Raw genomic sequence first — 21,419 nt, forward strand, 5'->3', positions numbered from 1 at the left:
GGATGCTGTCAAACTTCTCAAATCTGGTAAGCCAAAAAGAAGTATGTGCTGTAATTTTCCTCCCCTCTTCCAGATTCCCAAATCTGTTCTTCCAGCTCTCATTACTTTTAGTTGCACCACTACTCTTTCAGTTTTCTGGATTAATAAAGGATTTATTTTTTTTAATTTTACTGTGATACAGTTAATGTATAATATCATACAAAAGATTCAGGTGTACAATATAATGATTCACAATTTTTTTTTTAATGATTCACAATTTTTAAAGGTCATATTTCTTTTCTGGGCTTCCCTAATGGCTCAGCTGATAAAGAATCTGCCTGCAATGCAGTAGACCCCAGTTCAATTCCTGGGTCAGGAAGACCCCCTGGAGAAAGGATAGGCTACCCACTCCAGTATTCATGGGCTTCCCTGGTGGCTCAGACAGTAAAGAATCTGCCGGCAATTCGGGAGACATGGGTTTGATCCCTTCCAGGGTTGGGAAGATCCCTGGAGGAGGGCATGGCAACCCACTCCAGTATTCTTGCGTGGAGAATCCCATGGACAGAGGAGCTTGGTGGGCTAAAGTCCATGGGGTGGCAAAGAGCTGGACACGACTAAGCACAGCACAGCATTTCTTTTACAGTCATTATAAAATACTGGTTTATTTCCTGTGCTGTACAATATATCCTTGTAGCTTATTTATTTTATACATAGTAGTTTGTACCTGTAATCCCTTACTCCTATCTTGCCCGTCCGTTTTTCCCTTTTCCAGGTGGTAATCACTAGTTTGTTATATATCTGTGACTCTATTTCTTTTTTGTTATATTCACTAGTTTTATTTTTTAAATTCCACACGTAAGTGATATTATATAGTATTTGTCATTCTCTGCCTGAATACCATCCAATTCTATCCATGTTGTTGCAAATGGCAGAATTTTTTTTATGGCTGAATAATATTCCAGGGTGTGTATCTTCTTTATCCACTCATGCTTTTGTTTTCCTCTTCCTTCTTCAAATCTACATGCCCTTAGGCCACATCACCAACCTTTCTCTGCCTCAAAAGCACCTAATTCTAATTTTCCCCTTGCTTCTTGCCCCAACTTTGAAAACAGCCTCCTCACCTTCAAAATATGCCATACTGAAATGTCGACTTCATTGTCCTGAAGTACAGATGTGGCCCTTTACTCATTTATGCAAATTTCCCCACTGGATGGAGGAAAAAATCCAAACAACTCATACAGGTATCCTAGACCTATCCATCTTCCTCTGTAGCCCTTAACCTTCCTCTGATGCTTGTGCCAAACACTGGACTTTGCTCCAGTGGTTCTTCACAGACAGTTAAGAACCAGAAGACAGAGAAGCAGGCACACACTTAAACACTATGCTAAATGCTATGCTAAGTATTAAACATAAAGAGCCATGGAACAGAGAAGCAAACTTACATGGCTCTGTAGAACAGATTACCTCAGGCTTTAAGCTCCTCGATGGCAGAAGCTCATGGTTTAGCAGTAAAGAACCCGCCTGCCAATCAATGCAGGAGAGGTGGGTTTGGTCCTTGGGTCAGGAAGATCCCCTGCAGGAGGGCATGACAACCCACTCCAGTATTCTTGCCTTGGACAGAGGACCCTGGAGGGCTACAGTCCATAGAGTTGCAAAGTCTGACACAAATGAAGTAACTTAGCATGCAAGATGTAGGGACTAGAGTCTCATTCAGCTTTTATCCCTCTCATCTAAGTATTGAAAGAGGAATAACATCTCTGTTAAAAGCCTCTGTTAAATGAAACCCAACATTTGAGTCAGACTCTGATTAGCAGTCTCCTTTTATAAATCAGGGCTTCCCTGGTAGCTCATCTGGTAAAGAATGCCTGCAATGCAGGAGACTCCGGTTTGATTCCTGGGTCTGGAAGATCCTCTGGAGGAGGGATAGACTACCCACTCCAGTATTCCTGGGCCTCCCTTGTAGCTCAGCTGGTAAAGAATCCGCCTATAATGCGGGAGACCTGGACTCGACCCTGGGTTGGGAATATATTCTGGAGAAGGGAAAGGCTGCCCATTCCAGTATTCTGGCCTGGACAAGTCCATGGACTCTACAGTCCATGGGGTCGAAAAGAGTCGGACACGACTGAGGGACTTTCACTTTGTATTCCAAAAGGGATCCCCTCTGTGTTAACTGGTGTCCAATCTAGTAAGGCCCATCCTGCTACTTTACCTACCATCTTTCTCATTCCCTCATCCTCAGTACTTCCCCTTTCTTTAATTATATGGTGGATTCCCATAAGATGGCCAGATGAGCTCCCTTTACCAGAATACATCATTATTAGCCTAGCCCCAACAGCAGCATTTTAAGAAGTCAATTTCAATCACAAGAGATCCTAGGTCTTTTCCCTCTTAATTTCTATGAATTAAAATGTCATCTCCAGATAACAAATATCAATCTTATTAACGATCATTAGATTCAAATGGATTAAAAAACACTACTCTGGAATACTCCTCTTCATGATGCAGGAAATATACAAATGTATATACACAAATGTATATACACACTGTGAAGTCTACGGCATTCCAAAGAAGAGACTCTTCCAGGAGTGGGGAGAAACCAAGGGCAAAATTCTAGTAAAATCTGACTTATGCAGAGGACTATCAGTTCCTGCCTCCCAACACAGTCTGAAAGTTTTACTGTGAAATTATCTAAAGTAACACCAATCTCTTCCAGACTTCTAAAAAAAAAATGTGAAAATACTTGGGAAGAGTTAGCTCATGAGTCATTTACAGATTAAGGTGAATTAGTTCCACCAGATTGTTTTCCTCTAACACCTAGATGAGATCGGGTACACACTAAGGGAATGAAAGGTAGAGACAGGAAATGGCAAGGAAGGAAATAGGAAATCTGAAGTGGGTGGCTACATTTAAAACATCTGAGGTAAGGCCAGGTTTGGGAGAATGTAGCCTGAAGGCATGGTTTATCTGGTTGCTCAGATGGTAAAGAATCTGCCTGCAATGCAGGAGACACAGGTTTGATTCCTGGAAGATCCCCTGGAGAAGCGAATGCCTACCCACTTCAGTATTCTTGCCTGAAGAATTCCATGGACAGAGGAACCTGGCGGGCTATAGTCCGGAGGGTCGCAAAGAGTCGAACATGACCAAGTGACTAAGCACACACAGCCTGAAGGTATAGGAGCCTGGGGAGAGGGTGCAATGGGTACTTTACAGGTTGAGATTGAAAAGACAAGCCAGAATCTGGATGACCCTTGAGCCTAGGAGTGAATTATTTGAATTTTTTTTCCTAGTCCCAGAACTCAACCTAAAATAACTAAGTGTGGCTTAGTTACATCATGGGTTATTTAAGACTGCAGGGCGGTCCTATGTATGTGTTTCAAGTATCAAATGATTTAACCAGGCATATTTATTGTTAAACATTCAGGAATATATCTTAAGGCAAGATATTTTTGAGAAACCAACATAATACTGTAAAGCAATTATCCTCCAGTTAAAAATAAATATTTTTTTTAAAGCAAAAAAAAAAAGAGAGGTATTTTTGGATCTTATTACTGTAATATCTATGAATTAAACATATATCTTCTAATACATTAACAATAATTTAGCAAACTTAAAATGTTCTCGCCTACTGATTTTTTTCTGAATTCTGAATGAAGCTGGAAAAAATTTCATATAAATCTCTTAAAATTTTAATTATTCAAGGTGTAAGCTTAAATTTATCAGTATTAGGAAAATCAGATTTTTTGCAATTAAATAGTAAGTATGCATTAACTGTGATAATAACAGGTAAACACTAGTATTTCATATAATGACTGGAAATTCTTCAATCAACGAACAATCAAGTTAGTCACCAAACATTAAGTGCCTTCTGAGCATGTGGTGTGCACACAGTACATATAAAATTTTATTTATTTCAGAAATTCCTCTTTAAAAATTATTAAATCAACATGTACTACAAATTAAGATGCAACTCTCTAAATACAATATATTGATAAATAACAAACTATTTGAAAGCTTAATGGTATATTTTAGCTGTGAGAATTCTGACAAGGATTACTATTTTTTCCCCAACATCAACTTCCCACTTGTTTCATATTTAAGAGAATATATTCTACTATTGCACTAGTTATTGAAAATGTCAGATCAAAAGGCAAATTTGCATTTAATATAAGAACTGTACTACTCTTCATTCTACTAAAAGGAATGAACGAAACAGTTAAAACTAAATCCAAAGCACAGGGGCTAGGAACCTTATATTAAGCTTAAGTGGGCATTATTTATTCCTTATTATTTTTAATAAACTTTATGAAATATGCATACAAAGACGATTATACTAAGGAAGATCTTAACCTGTTCAAAAAGTATTATAAAATGGTCATTTCCATGGAAGTAACATAAAATGTATCATACTTCTGTGGTATCCAGAATATGCTTCACATTTAAGGGTAAATTTTACAAAGCTTTTATTCCTAATAATGTACATGCACAGCACCAACAAAAACAATTAGACTTATAATGGACCAGACGAAGCCCAGAGTCTAGGTTAACAGACACAAAAACCTGACATACTTCTGTTGCCATGCAACCATTTTTTACTTTAAATATTTAACGTTCATGCAATAAATTCTTCAAAGGTCTCTGCCACTTTGTCATACATTATAATTTTTTCTTTCAAAACAGCCATGGTACAAATCCCCAAAATCTTTAATAATAAGCCAATATGCTCTTAAAATGTGATTAAAAGAAAATACCTAATGCTTTAACTGATTCTCCAAATAACAAGGAGAATGGAAATATATTAATTTTCTAAAGGGCAATGGATTTTACTAGTCAACAAAAAAGGAAAATTTTTCATTAATTTAACCGAGATTATTTAATTTTGTTAATTCTCAAACAAGGAAAGATATATCCACTGGATATAGCAAATTACTTATTAGCTATATAAGCTCACTAAATTTCCTTGTATCGGCTACAGTATTCCTAAGGATTTCTGTCATGTTCGCTACATCCATAATTAGCAGTAAGAATGAAATCAAAATCTACAATGCCTCAATGTTTTTTTTATTATCAGATTTACTCACACATAATAGGAAATCACCAGAGCCAAGGAAAACAAAATTTTCCTAATACCAGGCTGACATATTAACTTTTGTGCAAGCTGCTAAAAATAATAAAATTAAAACGAGAAACCTTCCAATGGTTCTTTGGTATTTTCTTTCATGACCTGATTTCCCAATAACTAATACCCAAACAGAAATAAAGTAGGCTGACCTTGCAGATATATATAAACTCTCAAGAGAATCCTGCTGCTCAGTCACTCAGTCGTGTCCAACTCTTTGTGACCCCGGGGACTGTAGCCACCAGGCTTCTCTGTCCGTGGGATTCTCGAGGCAAGAATACTGGAGTGGATTGCCATTTCCTTCTCCAAAGAGAATCCTAACATGCACAATAATACCTACAAGGAGAATATAGTTCTTAAAACTTAACGAAAATACAGTATTAAATGTTTCAAGTACTGGAAAATGGAGGAAAAAGGATACCCCTGAATCTAAAGAGACACTTTTACTGGCCCTTAGGCTGGACTAGAAGCAGCTTTTTAAGGTCTTCTGGAAAACATCAGCTCCCATCCAAAATAGAGAAAGTAAATCCTATGCATCTTTTCTCCCACTACTCCTTCTTAAAACCCACACATAAATTCCGACATGTCATAATCTGGTATGGTTTACAGGGAAATTTTTCAAAAAAGTGAAAATCTAAGAAGGTATTTCATTGTGTGCACACTTCTCCAACAAAACAGCCTAGCATTTCCTACGTGACTAATCTTTTTAAAATTCTATTTCACTGTTCCTATGCAATCTAATATTATCTATTAAAACTGCCAAAATATTTTTAAATAAGATCTGAGTATTTCCCTCTCAGCTCTGATCTTTGCACTCCTTAAGTTTGCAGACATGTCACTGGCAAACCAATTGGTAGTGACAGGTTACTCCAAACCAACTCTTTCTGGGGGAAATTTTAAATTGACAGCTACCCCCAAATTTTCCCTGCCTCCCGAATCTCTCTGAGTGAGGTATTAAGTATATGCAAGTCAAGGATTTCTCCTGATCACCTGCTGCAAAACTTGGTCTGCAGAACCTCTAAATGCATATTCCAATTCAATTATCCTTTCGCCCAAGATCTTACAAAACTTAGGCTCACTCGGAAGTGTCCTTTCACATCTGAGCCTTGTGAACCGCGAAGTTGCAGTCCCAAAGCATTTGACTGCCCTCGCAACGTTTCTCCATAAATAAGGTCACAGACTTCTGCATCCAAGGCTTGTATGTCCCACATGTGTTGGCAAATTCCATACTCGGCCTTAGCGAGCACAAATGAGTCTCTCGCTTCCATCTCACCTCGGTGCCAAGTTTCTGTAAGCCACTTTAAAGCAAAACTCTCCTTCCGCTTTTAAAAAGAAAACGACTACATTCCGAAAGAGAGGATACTCAGGACGAAAATTAAGACTCTAAAGTAAACAAACCAACAAAAAGACTCTGCCTCTGCGGAAAGAGGCTGCAAAACTCCGGGGCCGGCGCGCGCTCCCACCGCGCACAACCCACGAGCGCTCAGCGCCGCGCGCGACGGCCACAGCCGGGTCAGAAAAGTGGACGCCGCACCCCGGGCTTTCTGGGAGCGGAACGCACAGGTCGGCCCCGCGGCCCGGCTCGCCCTCTTCTCGCTGCCCCTGCGCACCGATTCTCTCCGGGAATCGTCCACAAGAGCCCGAGTCCGCCCTCTCCTTCCGGCAGCGGCCGCGCCGAGCCCGCGGCCCTGGACGCCCGCCCCACCAAGTGCCGGCGCAGCCCGGAGAATCCGCCGCCCCAAGTTCGCCCGAGCACTGAGGCATTTGGCACTTGGCGGACAGCGAGTCGGTACGTACTCGGCCAGCTGCTGCAGCGGTCTTGGCGCGCTCTCCCCAGAGGACACCTCAGCCCCAACTCCGAAGTGACGGCCCCCGGCTCGGTCTCCTCGGTCGGCTGCGGCGGCCGGGACGCCCCCGCTCCCATCGAGGTGGGGGGAAGGGAAGGTGGTGGGCGCGCTCTCCCTACTCCCCCCCTCCAGCTCGGGCCCGCGGCTCCTTCCCGCCCGCCAGCCCCGACGGCACTCGCTCGGCCGCGGTGGCGGCGGCGGCGGCTCCTCCCGACTCGGGCGCGCGGGCGGCTGAGGCGGCGGCGCCTCCCCCGCTGCGCCCTCCCCCCTACTCCCCTCCCCGCCCCGCCCCTCCCCTCGCGCGCGGCACCCCCCTTCCCCCGCCCGCCTCCGCCGCCTCCACCCCCCGCGCGCTGTCACGCTGGGAGATTCCGCTCTTGCTACATGCGCCGCTCCGGCTCCCGCCCCCGCGCGGCCGAGTGACGCAGATCCCGGCGTGGGCCGCCGCGGAGCGGGGGCGGGGGCGGCGGCCGCCGGGGCCGGGGCTCGGCCTCTTCCCGCCGCCCCCGCCCCACGGAACCCGGAGGGCGGCCCATTCACGCGGCAGCTGGGAGGAACCAAACGGGCGCCTGGGAGGGGGCGGCTCCCGCGAGCCCGGCGGGGATAAGGGGCGGGAAGGAAGAAGGCGGGGGTGGCGGGCAGGAGAGAGGGGAGGCTTGCCAGCTGCCGGGTGAACTGGGAAGGTTTGCAATTAAAAAAAAAAAAATTGTTTAATGTGTGAGGTTCCCAATATAGTATTTCAAAGAGCACACCCCGCCAAATCCAACATCCCCCGGGAGGCTGACTTTAAAAAAAATAGCACGCTTGTCCCACCGATCTGGGCGCCTGGCTCGCCCCGCCCCCGCCGGCCCGAGGCCGGGAGCCAGGTGCCGCCCCCACCCCCACCCCCGGGTCGGCCGGCCCCCGGGTCCTGCGGGAAGTTGGCTGCGGCCGCGAAGCCGGGGGCGAGGGGGGGGAGGGCTGGCAGGTGCGCGGGGCTGGAAGAGAAACTGGCAGTCCTTGTGAATCTCTGCTTCGCCCATCTTGCCCCCTCCCCACCACCCCTCTGGCATAGGAAGGTGGGAAGGAATGGGAACCCACGATTCCGAAGTGCGGCTTTGACAACTGTCTGGCTTGCTGGGTAACTTCATTCCAACCTTGTCAACTCTCCTGAAAACCTGCCTGTTATTTCACTGGTTAATATTTTCTATTTCCATGGTGTAAAAATCCGACGGCGCTAGAACAGCCCTGGGATGTGTTAAAATTGAGCTCCCAGGGCACGCTGTAGAATTTTTTAATTTGGTTTGCGTGAACTTTTTCTAACCAAAGAAAAGTATTAAAACACCTCCAAAAATGTACTTAAACTATTGCCAGAAAATTCGGAAATTTGTTTTAGAATCTATTTTTCCTTTCTTTGCAAAAATGGGACAAGGGAAGAATTCCTTGAATTTTAGGATTGTGTTCTTGAAGGCTAGAGAGCGTTTAGTAAATATAAAACGACTGCAAATACAGGTAAAATTACGTTTTAATGTTCATATACAAACTCGGTTTTATAGGAGGCCATTCCCACATCCTGGCTGGCCTCCCAGAGTGTGCCTACTTTGCTGATGGCTATACAAGGCATTCTTTGAGATGGGAAATTCTTCATACCACATCTTTATGTTGCAGCAATGGATGGGCTGATAACATTGAAAGAAAAAGACCTTATTAAAGTACTGAACCTTTTTCTTTTTGCAAAAGCATGTTATAGGAAAGAGTAATGTCACAATGTAATATATATAATTAAATCTCCTGTATTAGTGGAAGGTTCTGTCAGGAATAGTTGTGTTACTGTATCATATGAATAAGCATGCTTCCTTGAATTTTTCTTCAATTGAAGAATCACTACTGTAAGTGTGTCTTAGCCTCATTGTCTCAGATTTGCAATTTTGGACCCTGTTCTAAAGAGAAAGTTAACATGGGTTGTAATAAAAACAACTTCTTGGAAAGATACAGGTAAAGATATAGGTTAAATTTGTTCAGTTTTCAAATGAACAAATGAAATCTGCATGATTATTTTCTTCCAGTTCCTCTCTGGAATCTTGATGTTTTGCACACATTACTGGTTCTGAACAGCTAGAGAAAAATTACTTACGTAAAGGTGTACAATCAGTGATTCATCAGTCATGAAATGAGTTGTCTTACCTGAACTATTGAGCCTCCCAGTAGAATTGTTTCCAGAGTTGGAAGAAATGACATGAAATCCTCTTCCCAAACTTGTATCTCTGGCCAGCATAGAATACAGTGCTGAAAAGGAAATGTGTCAGGGCAGATACATTTTCTTCTGCCTTTTAACTGGTTATTTCTACAGTTAAACATGGAAGTCTCTCCTTGTTTGTTTTCTGAGCACATTTAGATAGTATGTTCTTCCCACATTAAGAATGGCATTTTTGGCCCACTTTGCATTGCTTTAAACACCCATGATGCTGAGGGAAATGGTGGGAGGAAGGAAAATGAAGAAAAGAAAATATTTTAAGCTTTTAGCATCCAATTCTGTATGTCTGTATGACAACACTGTAGTTAATATGGCTGTTCAAAAAGAGAGTTGAGACATTCACCTGTATCTGAGACAACTCCGGTAAAGAAGCATTGATTCTAAATAAATTCACCTCCTTACCATTTTCACTGCTAGTGCCACCTTGACGTCTCCCTCACAAAACACGGTCTCCTGCCATGCCCAGGCCCTGGTAGTTTGTTAAGGAAAAGCATTCCATCCTGTAAGGTAACAATTCTGGTTTTGGATTATTCTATATTCCATTGTATTCTGGTTTCGTATTATTCTATATTCCATTCTGTAAGTATGTTTTACACATCTGTTGAATTCAGTAAATGTATGTTTAATAGGATCTTAAAAAGTGATTATTAGAATGATTAGTGCATTTGCAAAAATAAGGAATTTTTGGACAAAAAAATATTTCTGCATTGTGAAACTAAAATAAAGTTTTGAATACAAACTGATGTAGAAAGTTGGTAGTGGTTCTGACATTAGAATGAAAACTTCCCTGGAAGAGCATTACTCGATTACTTTTAGAAAGATTCCTTTAAAATGCTTCAGTGATTCAAAACAACAGAACAAATGATTTTAGATGTTCCTAGAGGAGAGAAGGAATAACATGGCTTATGATCGATAAGATCTGAGATATTGTATAATTTTATCCTCTTTTTCTTCTGTGGTTGCCTTAGAACAATTCCATTGTTGTTTAGTTGCTCAGTCATGTCCGACTCTTTTGCAACCACATGGACTGTAGCCCACCAGGCTCCTCCGTCCATGGAATTTCCCAGGCGGGAATACTGGAATGGGTTGCCATTTCCTTCTCCAGGGGATCTTCCTGACCCAGAGGTCAAACCCTCAACTCCTGCACTACAGGCAGATTCTTTACCTCTCAGCCCCCAGGGAAGCCCAGAACCATTCCATACCTAACTGATTTTCTACTCTATGTGGTGGTGGCCCTACAGTTAACTGAGTCCTGTGTAATATTCATATTATCCGAAATATAATTTAAATTTCCTTTATTTTGCAATGTGAAATTTAAAGTTTTGGATGTATATGTTGATTAAATTGGTGTTTTTAGTGTGTAGAGGTTTGAATGTTTTAAAATATATGAAGATTATAAACAAGTTTTTTAAAGGTATGCTAATATATAACTGATTATTTCAAGAGTCATGACTTTAAAGACACTTGGTCTTCTTAAAAATAAACAAATCTTCAATACAGGCCAATATAGAATTTTAAGATGTAAAGGACTGTGAAGTTCACCTAGTTCAACTACCTTTGTACATTCAAAATATTTTCAAATAATTTTCAGAAATTCAACATACAACTAGTTTAGTTTCCAATAAGTTGGTTATTTTGAACTCATATTGCAATTCCTGTTGGAAAAGAAAATTGTAGATTCCCAGGATAGGCTCTAAGTCCTTATAGAATGCAAATGAAAACATCCAATTACAGACTTAGTGGGGAGCCAAGTAGGATCTTAGAAGTCATCTAATCCAATTGACTTCTACAGATAAGAACATTTATGTTATACATTGCTGATGTAAAGAGCAGAAAAATACTAATATATTAGGCAGTAGATACAAGCAAACACTTAATTGAGTAATTCTGGTTTTATTAACTATGCTCCAATATAAAAAAAAAAAAAAACAACGTGTATTCGGGGACAGTAGTCCTCACATTTTACAAATAAAGAATTTTGGAATATGAGAGGGAAAAAGCATTAAATGTTAATAAAAGCTAAAAGTTTGTCTTTAAGACAGGAGAATTTATGGACATTTTGTAGAGATTAGTGCCCTGTTTTTCTTCCTCCTCCATCCTCTCTGGTAGCATCCTCTCTTTTCTTCCCACCTTTTCCCCATTTTCGGGCTTCCCGATGGCCTAGCTGGTAAAGAATCTGGCTGCAATGCGGGAGACTTGGGTTCAATCCCTGGGTTGGGAAGATTCCCCTGGAGAAGGAAATGGCTCCCCACTCCAGTATTCTTGCTTGGAGAGTTCCATGGACAGAGGAGCCTGGCAGACTACAGTCCATGAGGTCGCAAAGAGATGGACACAACTGAGCGACTAACACTTCTTTCCCTTTTTTCTGGCCTTCATTGTGTAGCCCCTGTATAGTTAACTGTTCCATGACCCTGTTTCAGGCCTCGTCACACTACCTACTGTCCGCTCATTCCCGGCTGTTAGAGACTGAATGTTTGTGTCCTTACCATATTCATATATGGAAATGCCATCCTCCAGAGTGATGCTATTAGAAGGTGAGCCACCGGGAGATGATTAGGTCACAAGGGTGAGGCCCTCATGAATGGGATTAGTGTTCTTATAAACAAGACTGCTGAGCGCTCTCTTGACCCTGCCATTATGTGAGGGCATAGTGAGAAGACAACCATATATGAACAAGGAAGTGGCCCGTCACCACACACAGAATCATCTGCCAGTGTCTTGATCCTGTATTTCCCAGATTCCAGACTGTGAGAAATAAATGTTTGTTTTTTAAGCCATCCTGTCTATGGTACTTTTTGTCGTAGCAGCCTGAATGGACTAAAGCACTGGCCGTTAATAACTCTCAGCTAGCTACACAAGGCAAAGTGGAAAGTAGGAAAAAAAAATACTCTGCTCAGCCTCTGAAATTAATCCAGACCATCTTCCATTTGCACACTTCATTCTTTTTCTTGTTCCTCACAGTCCTGTGTTTGGCTTTTGCTCTTCTCCACCCGGTTTGTGGAGATTGACAGCAAGTCTGTGCTCACTCTCCCACCTTGTCTCTGCACTTGTCTCGTCAGGCCTACGCTGTGCAGGTAAACGACCCACCAGTTCAAGTCCCCCTTTTAAAGCATCCTTCATGAGAGTGGATGGAAGATTTTGTTTGTTCCCTTAACAAAGGTGTATGGCTCATTAACCAAGACGCGGAGTAAAGGAATAGGAAAAGAGCATGTAAAGAAGGAGAACTTTCTTGAAGTAAACGGGCAAGCGTTGAAAGAAAGTGGGAGGAGATGAGACAAAAAGGAGATAAGTGCACTTGTGAGAAGTTAACTAAAGGGGACGTAACTCTTTGAAGAAGTGGAAAAGCCAAGGGAAAAGTACCCAAATCCATAACTCTCCTGAAGGAGAAAAAAGAAGAGACAGAAAAGGGATCACCCCAACATAAATTCCTCTGAGCTCACCATATTGGTATGCTCTCGACCTGGGACGGATGGCAGGGATGGATGGAGTATAGGGGGTAGATCTGCAGGAAGAAGGGGCAGAGAAAGAGCCGGTGTCCGGCTCTCTTGACTTGCAGAGAGCCTATGCGTTCGTTCCCTTTAAGTTGGATTAGAAGAGGTGTTGAACGTATCAGACACAAGTGCGTGTCACGTAGGAGTGCATATCAGGAAAAGGAAAGAAAAGCAGAATGGGTTCAGAAAGCACCCTCTGCGCCAAGTGCTTTCACTACACTGTGGTTCAGATATGAGGAAATCGAGTGTGTTAATATTAATAAGTTGGGCTAATTGTCACAGCAAATTACTCAACACTGCCTTCTAGGAGCAGACGCTTGGAAAGGACAACGCATGTATTGTACAATAAGAGACTTAGAACTATTGACATAAAAGCAAATCATGTTCACATACAATTGCCAAGTTACAGTTTGAATTTTATTGTTGTCTTACTGGGATTTATACATCATGACTCATCTGCCTGCCCAGGATTGGCAATAATATATGGGAGTCAAGAATGGTAAAGACCTTGACTTCTTAATAATAGAAGCTAGCGCTGCCTTTTTTTTTTTCAATTTGTACTGTAACAACAGTCTCCAATAATGACAGAGTGTGAGTTTTTTCTGACCATAAATATATTTCTTAAATAAAATTTTCCAAATACTTCCAGTATTGGTAAATTTAGGAGTTCTTGTGTAAATTGCTGGTCAAAAGGTAAACAAACATTAGAAGAGTAACTTGGCAAATTGAGCCAAGAGTTTCAAAGTATTCATACAAGTAGATCCAACAGATTCATTTCTAGGGTATTATCCAAGTTTATAAACATTTAAGAAGATATTTATCACAACTTTATTTACAAATTGAAAAACCAAGACTTGAGATGATGATTTGATTAAATTATAGTACATCAATGTGATGGAATACATTTAATTAATATTTAATAACCTTGGGAAATGATCATGATACAATAGTAGTAGTCAAAATAGGACAAAACTGAATGAACTGTAATCACTCTAGCTAAATATGAAAGGAAATTTACCAAATCTTAGCAGCAGTTATCTCTAGATGATGGTATTATAAATCATTTTTTATCTTTCTTTTAATCAAAACCTTCAACAATAAACATGCATTAACATTAAGAATCAGAGGGAACATTGCAATATTATTTGTGTAAAAAGATCTTGCTTCAGAAGCAGTTTACAATGAAATAAAAATGAAAACAAAATTCTTAGTTTATCTATTTGAAAAGAGCACAAAAATCAGGAACTTATGCAGTGAACATGTATGTATGGAGCACTTCGTATGATATTAGTTGTCTATACTGAACTGTATATTGAGAGCCTACCATGTGTGAGATGTGAATGTATGATATATATTCTGAGCCACTGGGGAAGCCCAGTCTGGTATATATATATGTGTGTGTGTGTGTGTGTGTGTGTGTGTGTGTGTGTGTGGGTATGGTGGTTTAGTCGCTAAGTTGTGCTCAACTCTTGTGACCCCATGGACTGTAGCCTTCCAGGCTCCTCTGTCTGTGGGATTCTCCAGGCAAGAATACTGGAGTGGGTTGCCATTTTCTTCTCCAGGGGATCTTCCCAACCCAGGAATCAAATCCAACCCAGTCTCCTGCATTGCAGGCAGATTCTTTACTAACTGAGCTACGAGGGAAGCCGTGTGTGTGTGTGTGTGTGTGTGTGTGTGTGTGTGTGTATACCATTTATATATTTATAACATTAGGAGCAGCTTTAATCTGATGTTACAGTCATACCTCTTTTCTTTTTCTGATTAATCTTTAAGGCAGGTATAAACTTGTACCTTCTTGAAGGTGCCCCTACTCCAGGAACGTATGCAGCTTCGGGACTTTGGTAATTCTTCCACTGGGCTTCCACAGCCAAACGGACAAAATTGGCTTCTGGGCAGCCTCTGGTGTCCCCGTGTCTCGCTGCCCCTGTTTTGCTGCAGTGAACTGGGCCCTCCAGCCACAGTACTGGTGCAGTACTGCTGGGACCCTTCTGCAGACTGCGTGGTCCTTTAGGGGAGGAAAGAGGAGCCCAGTCTCCCGAAGTCTGCCGTTCTCAGGACTCCACTCTTCCTTCATTTCACAAGCAACCATCTCCCAAGAGTGCTGCCTCCACACTGACCTTGACCCTCTCTATGCTCAAAGCCACTCCTACCCCCGTCCCAGGGATCAAACTGGCAGTGTTGGCTCCCTTTCAGACTACTTTCTGATATAACAGATCTGCATTTTGTCTGACAGTATCTTTTCTGGATTATATGCACTTTGAGTCATTCTCACGCCCGTCCTTCCAGCCTCTCAGTTTGCCTAACAGTCGTGGATCATTTGCGTAAGGACTATCTACATTGCTGAGAAGGTCCCCGTGCAGGCTGCCCAGATGCGTACGATCCAGACCCTCTGCACGCCAGGGCAGCTGCACAAGGCCCCTCTGTCCCTTGTGGTCGCCCTCCACTCCTCCTCGCACATACTGTGGATGGGCAGGAGTTTTGAAGGACGGAATGCTCCACCTTCCCTGTATGCTAAGGTCAAGAAATAGGTTACTTATAAGGTGGCATTTTTCACACAAGAATGGACACGCAGAAGCAGATGAACAGTGGAGGGGGGGCGATTAGAGGCAGGACAAGATGTTGTAAAGAAGTCAGAGCAGTCTGGGCTTTCCACGCCGTACGGCAGCCTGACAGCTAGGTGTCTTGTCTGAGGAAGAAAGGAAGACCCCGGTGAGGCTGGTTCCCCGCTGCCGCCTGGAGCAGCATGACCACTCCTTTCTCTGCATGGCCTACCCCACCCTGAGGTCTAGACATCATTCTGGCTCCCCCACTTGCCCCACTTTGCATTTCATTCCGCTTCCTTCGCTTGCTTTCACCACCACCACCCCCCACCCCCAACTCAGGCTCCCAGGGTTCTCCTGAGGTCTGAGCTTGGTTTGTTTCCTGACGAGTGGATGGCTCAGTGGCTACAGAATCTGCCTGCAATGCAGGGGATGCAGAAGATGGGGGTTTGAGCATCCCTTGGACAGCAAGGAGATCAAACCAATCAGTCCTAAAGGAAATCAACCCTGAATATTCATTGGAAGGACTGATGCTGAAGCTGAAGCTCCAATACTTTGGCCACTTGACATGAAGAGCCAACTCATTGAAAAAGACCCTGATTCTGGGAAACACAGGGTGGGAGGAGAAGAGGGTGACAGGGGTTGAGATATTTGGATGGCATCATCAACTCAAAGAACATGAGTTTGAGCAAACTCCAGGAGATAGTGAAAGACAGGGAAGCCTGGCGTGCTGCAGTTCATGGGGTTGCAAAGAGTCGGACACAACTGAGCAATTGAGCAACAAGAATAGCAAAGGAAGAATATAATCTAATCCAAATATACCTGGAGGCATTAATTGTGCAGTGTGCCACTTTTCCAAAGATGTGCATACTTGGAGATTGTTTGAGCAACAATTGATCATCTACTGAAGCCTGTACTATATACCAAAGAGAGTTTTAAAAATATGCAAATAAACCTCTGTCCTAATTCCTGGTCTAAGAAGGGGAATGGACATGTAAAAGAACAGTCGTTCTACATTGTAAGATGTTCTCAGTCACACAGTGGAAGGAGTGAGGTTCTGCCTCGGATGAGGCACAGGGGTGAAAGTCAGGAGAGGCTTACACAAAAGTGACGGTGGAGTGGGTCTTGAAGGATGGATTTAATAGAAAGACTCAGGAAGTACAGGCACTCCCCAGCAAGTACTGAGGCAGAGAAACAGCAGGAAACAAGAGCAATGAATTAGGGCAGTAACTGTGCAATGAAACCTGATTCCAAGTGGCTTCAGAATGAAGTGCGAAGAGGACAGAGGCAGAAGATGAGGTTGCAGAGAACAAATTATGCAGCATCTTCACATGATACTCTAAGCAGTGTGCACTTTATCCTGTTGCTGTAGTCCTCAGCGTCACTGAGTACAAGAATCAAAGTAGGAGTGCTAACCTTTGGAAGAGTAGTTCCAGTTAGGGAAGAGGGAGGTGATTGGAAAGGGAGTATTGTACTTCTGAAGTTCGGGCGAGGCTGTCTTTCTTGTTTTAGGCTGTGGTTATGTGGCTGTTCACTTTGTAATTATTTATTAAATCATTAAGTATTTATGATTTCAGTAATTAATGTGAGCTATCCATCTCAATTGTAAAAGAGTTTTCTTTTTAATCAAACTGGGTAATTTGTTGAAAACACAGATTCTAGGGCTTTATACTCTGAGTGTAAGGCCTGGGACTCAGGAATCTGCATTTTTTAAACAGTTAGTTTAGGGCATCTGAAGTCAAAAGGGACCCCTCGACCACACTTTGAGAACACTGCTGGGGCTCTTGTGAAGTCATCCAAAAGGTTTAAGCAAGAAATGAAGAACACAGACTCACCTGTCCAAATGGCTGGATTAGGGAGAGGAGTAAATTGAGGATGGCTTCTGTCTTGTATCCAATAGTGCTTGTAGGTCCTATATCCCATTTCCTTTGTGGTTTTGAAAAAAATGTGACAAATAAGGTGATGATAATATATAAGTACTAACTGTATTTTTGGAGATTTTTTTTTGGGAGTTCCTTGAATATGAAAAAAATTCGACCCCCGTACAATTAATTTCTAATAGATTTAAGGTATGGAACAAGCCTCTTGGGTATATATTCTGGGGCAAGGAGCAACTTTCTAGAATTTTTTAAATAAGTGCATTCTCAGCCTATGAGTAATAGTTGTCCAGCTACTGACCCACCATCATTATGTCATGTACTTAGTTTTGATTTGTACTTAGACTGATTTGCATGGGTGCTGCTAAATTCTTTTTCTTGTGCTCCTTTATAATCAGAGGGTTATTTTTGTGATATAAAACAGCCAACATGGTATTCTTCCAAACCCTAATCCCTATGGGGAAAAAAAAAAAATGACAAATTCTGTTGCAGAGTTGTTTTTCCTTTGGTATTCACAGAGTTAGAAAAATAAAGAGGAAACTACTTGGCCTTAAACAAAGGATAGGAAAGTCCAAAAATATGACACAAAATGTGTCCAGATTTTTTTTTCTCATGAGGAAATGCCACAAGGCTTTTAAATTGCCAGAATTATTACTTGTAACCAGAGTTCGTCCGTTGATTCATTAGATCAGCAAAGTGTGTAAGTCTGACAACACCAAGTGTTGGCTAGGATTAAGAGCATAGGAACTCATATTCTTCTGGTAAGGGTATAACTTGATACAATCATCTTGGAGAGAAGTTTGGCAATACTTAATCAAGTTAAAGGTGTGCAAATTCTTTGACCCAGAATTTGCACTCCCAGGTGTATTCTCAGAGCGACTCTCTTCCATGTGCCCAGGAATAATCACAGCATCACTGGGTGCTGTATTTAAAAACTGGAAACAACCTACATTATATCAATAAGAATTTATGAGCATGTTATGATACATTCATACAGTGGATATAGCTGTGAAAATAAATAGATCTACAACTTCCATGGGAGTATGTCACAAATATGATGTAGGATAAATGAGCAAGTGGCTATAAAGGTCTACAAGATGATGCCATTTATTATCCAGGCTAAAAACTTGTAAATATTATTGTTGTGTGGGAAATTACCTTGCTACAACGGAAGCCTGTAAGTATAACAGCAGGCAAGCTGTCCAAGAGCTCACAAAGCAGAAGGGCTTACAGACCAAAACGAGATGCTTGAATCACATGGCTTATTAAATCAATTGAAAACACAGCAAGAAGCAAGGTGAGAGAGATGGGGTAGGTTAGCACATTTTAGGTATGATGTAGGGGTCTCATAAGATGACACTATCTGAATACTCAGTCCTGTATTCAGAGTTGAGATTTGAACAAAGTGACCCAATTCATAGAAGGTGCCTGGAGTCAAAACACACACTTGCTTTACAGGTTTGGGAGCAAGTGCTTCTGGCTGACAGCTGCACTGTAATTAGCCTGATGAGCAGTTATGGATTTAATCTTGTATGCATTGTGCAGAGGATGTGAGGAGCCAATGGTCGGCTGAATTAAAATCTCGTAAATAGTGAACTCCTCATGTGCCCCCTGTATCTTAAGTGTGCCATGGGTGTTTGATGATTTATGGCCTCATACATATTTAGCATATTGTGACTATTAAGTATTTCTTGCTCTTTCCATCTGTTTCCAGGTATGTTCATTATAGTTCATTATTTAAGCGTTATACTTACTTTATGTACATCTAACATCTCAAGTTACTGACTTATCTTACATATTTTATAAAACTTGCCTGTCTCATAAGCTATTTCCCTTAATTCTTCATTTTACTTTTCTCCCTGTGCGTTCATTTCTCTTATTTTCCAAAGCAGAATTGAATAGTCTGTGTTAATTGAAATACACTTAACATATAATATTACATAGTGTACTGCATAGTGGTTTGACATTTGCATACATTAGAAAATGATCCCCTTGTTAAGTCTAGTAACCATCTGTTTCCATATGAAGTTATTGCCATATTATTGACCGTATTCCTTATGCTGCATATTACATCTCTGTGACTTGTTTATTTTATAGCTAGAGGCTTTTACCGCTTAATCCCCCTCACCTATGTTGCCCACCTCCCCTCCCTTCTGGCAACCATCTAGTTTATTCTCTGTACCTATGAGTCCGTTTTCAGTTTGTTTTTCAGATTACATATAAAAGTGAGATCATACAGTACTTGCTTTTCTCTGACTTATGTCACTTAGTGTGGTACCATCTAGATTCCTCCATGTTGTCACAGATGATTTCATTTTTTATGGCTAAGTAGTATTCCATTGTAAACATACCACATCTTTATCCATTCAGTTGTCAATGGATACTTAGGTTGCTTTCATATCTTGACTGTTTTAAATAATGCTGCTATGAACGTTAATGTGTGTATTTCTTATAGAATTAGTATTTTTGTTTTCTTTGTTTTTTTAGTATTTTTTTTGTTCTGGTTTTTTTTTTTTTTTTTTGGGTAAATACCCAGGATTGGAGTTTCTGGATTGTATGGTAGTTTTATTTTTTATTTTTTTGAGGAACCTCCTCACTGTGTTCCATAGTGGCTGCACCAACTTACAAGCCCACCAACGGCCCACGGGGTTTCCCTTTTCTCCTCATCCTCATCAGCACTTGTTATTTGTGTTCTTTTTAACGATAGCCGTTCTGACAGGTGTGAGGTAGTATGTCATTTTGGTTTTGATTTGCATTTCCCTGATCATTAGTGATATTGAGCATCTTTTCAGGTGACTGTTGGCCATCTGTATGTCTTCTTCGGAAAAATGTCAACTCAGATCCTTTGCCCAGTCTGGTGTTTGTTTTTTAATGTTGAGTTATATGAATTATTTAAGATGTTAACCCCTTACTGGATATAGTGTTTGAAATTATCTTGTCCCGTTCAATAGGCTGCCTTTTTGTTTTGTGGTGGTTTCCTTCACTGTGCCAAAGACTGTTAATTTGATGTAGTCCTTGGGACCCAGCCACCCTGGCCCAATTCTGTCCATTAGGGGAAGATGGTTACCTATTGAGGAGTATGTGAAGGACTTGAACAGAACTGTAACTACAGATCCCTAGGTCAAGGCCTCACTGTAGCTGGGCAGGGGCCAAAACCAGCAAAGGCATTATTGCAGAGTGGACTATGTACGAGTGAAAAAATTCAGAGTTTTCCCTCTAGACCTAGAATTGGAAACACAATTCACCCTTGTCTTCCTTTGGACTAAGTCCTGAGGTCTCAGACAATTTGAGGAGAGTCTTATGTTAAACCTTCTGCTGAGAGAGCAAGTAAAGGTCTAAAAAAAATTATTATAAAAATAAAGATTTGACTCTAGCAATAAAATGGCTTTGTGGGTTAGGTCAGAAAATATTCACTGTATTATGCAAATATTATGTATTAAGTATGTGTTAATTTATAGTTAGATGTTACTTTTATAAGTTCTATTCCAAACACCAAATTAACTTAAAAGTGTAACATATAATCCTCAATGCATAATCAATAAAAAAGTACATAAAAGTGGTAAAAATATTAATATAAAGATTTCTATACTTTAATCTTTGAAAATAACATATTATAACTGGACTTTGACAGTGTCTAGATGAATTTTGACAAATAGGACTTTGCTTTACTGTCAACATAGCCTGGTTAAGAAGTTCAACTTCATATCAAAGTTGATATGTATCATTCTATACAATCAGAGGAGGGAAGTTAAATTGTGTGTGATCTGTTTCATCTGGTTGGATACTAAACATCTTGGAAGATGCTGTTTATTCCTCACCGAGAACTCTATAACACTCATCCAACATCTTTGAAAGAATTTTGGTCAAACCCTAAACATTGAGATTTCTGTAGCTGATGCTCATGCCTAACTTCTTGAAATATGAATCAAATGAAATCTGCAAACTAGGATTATCATTGCTTAACACTGAGGTGCTCACTGAAAACAGTGTTAAACGGGAGTGAATCCTTTCTCCAGTGAGCCTCAGGGAGATGTGGTGCACTTATTTAACTTACTCGACTGAAGCGACTTAGCGGCAGCAGTTCACTTAAAATTATAAGGGACGGGGGAGCCTGGTGGGCCACCATCTATGGGGTCGCACAGAGTCAGACACGACTGAAGCGACTTGGCAGCAGCAGCAGCACATCCAGAGCTCCTAGGAGGCAGGCCCTGTGTCTGAATGGTTTTCAAGCCTCCAACCTTTGACCTGGTATGGAGTCGCTAGCAGCTGCCCAATAAATATTTGGTGAATTAAGTGGTTTTTTATTTGAGGCGGTGCGATTTGGTAGGTTAGCACA

At 41.5% G+C, this 21,419-nt stretch overlaps 1 protein-coding gene across 3 annotated transcripts in view; it reads right to left on the reverse strand.

Annotated features, from left to right (window-relative positions):
- NAB1 (NGFI-A binding protein 1) overlaps positions 1 to 7,123 on the reverse strand; it is a 49,372-nt gene extending 42,249 nt beyond the window's left edge. For all 3 annotated transcript variants that reach the window (XM_005202200.5, XM_005202199.5, XM_010801793.3), the window contains exon 1: positions 6,893 to 7,123. The gene's annotated coding sequence lies outside the window, so the exon portion shown is untranslated. The remainder of the gene's footprint in view (positions 1 to 6,892) is intronic.
- Positions 7,124 to 21,419: the final 14,296 nt, after the last annotated feature.

Source organism: Bos taurus, chromosome 2, assembly GCF_002263795.3.
Source record: "Bos taurus isolate L1 Dominette 01449 registration number 42190680 breed Hereford chromosome 2, ARS-UCD2.0, whole genome shotgun sequence".
Taxonomy (NCBI): Eukaryota; Metazoa; Chordata; class Mammalia; order Artiodactyla; family Bovidae; genus Bos; species Bos taurus.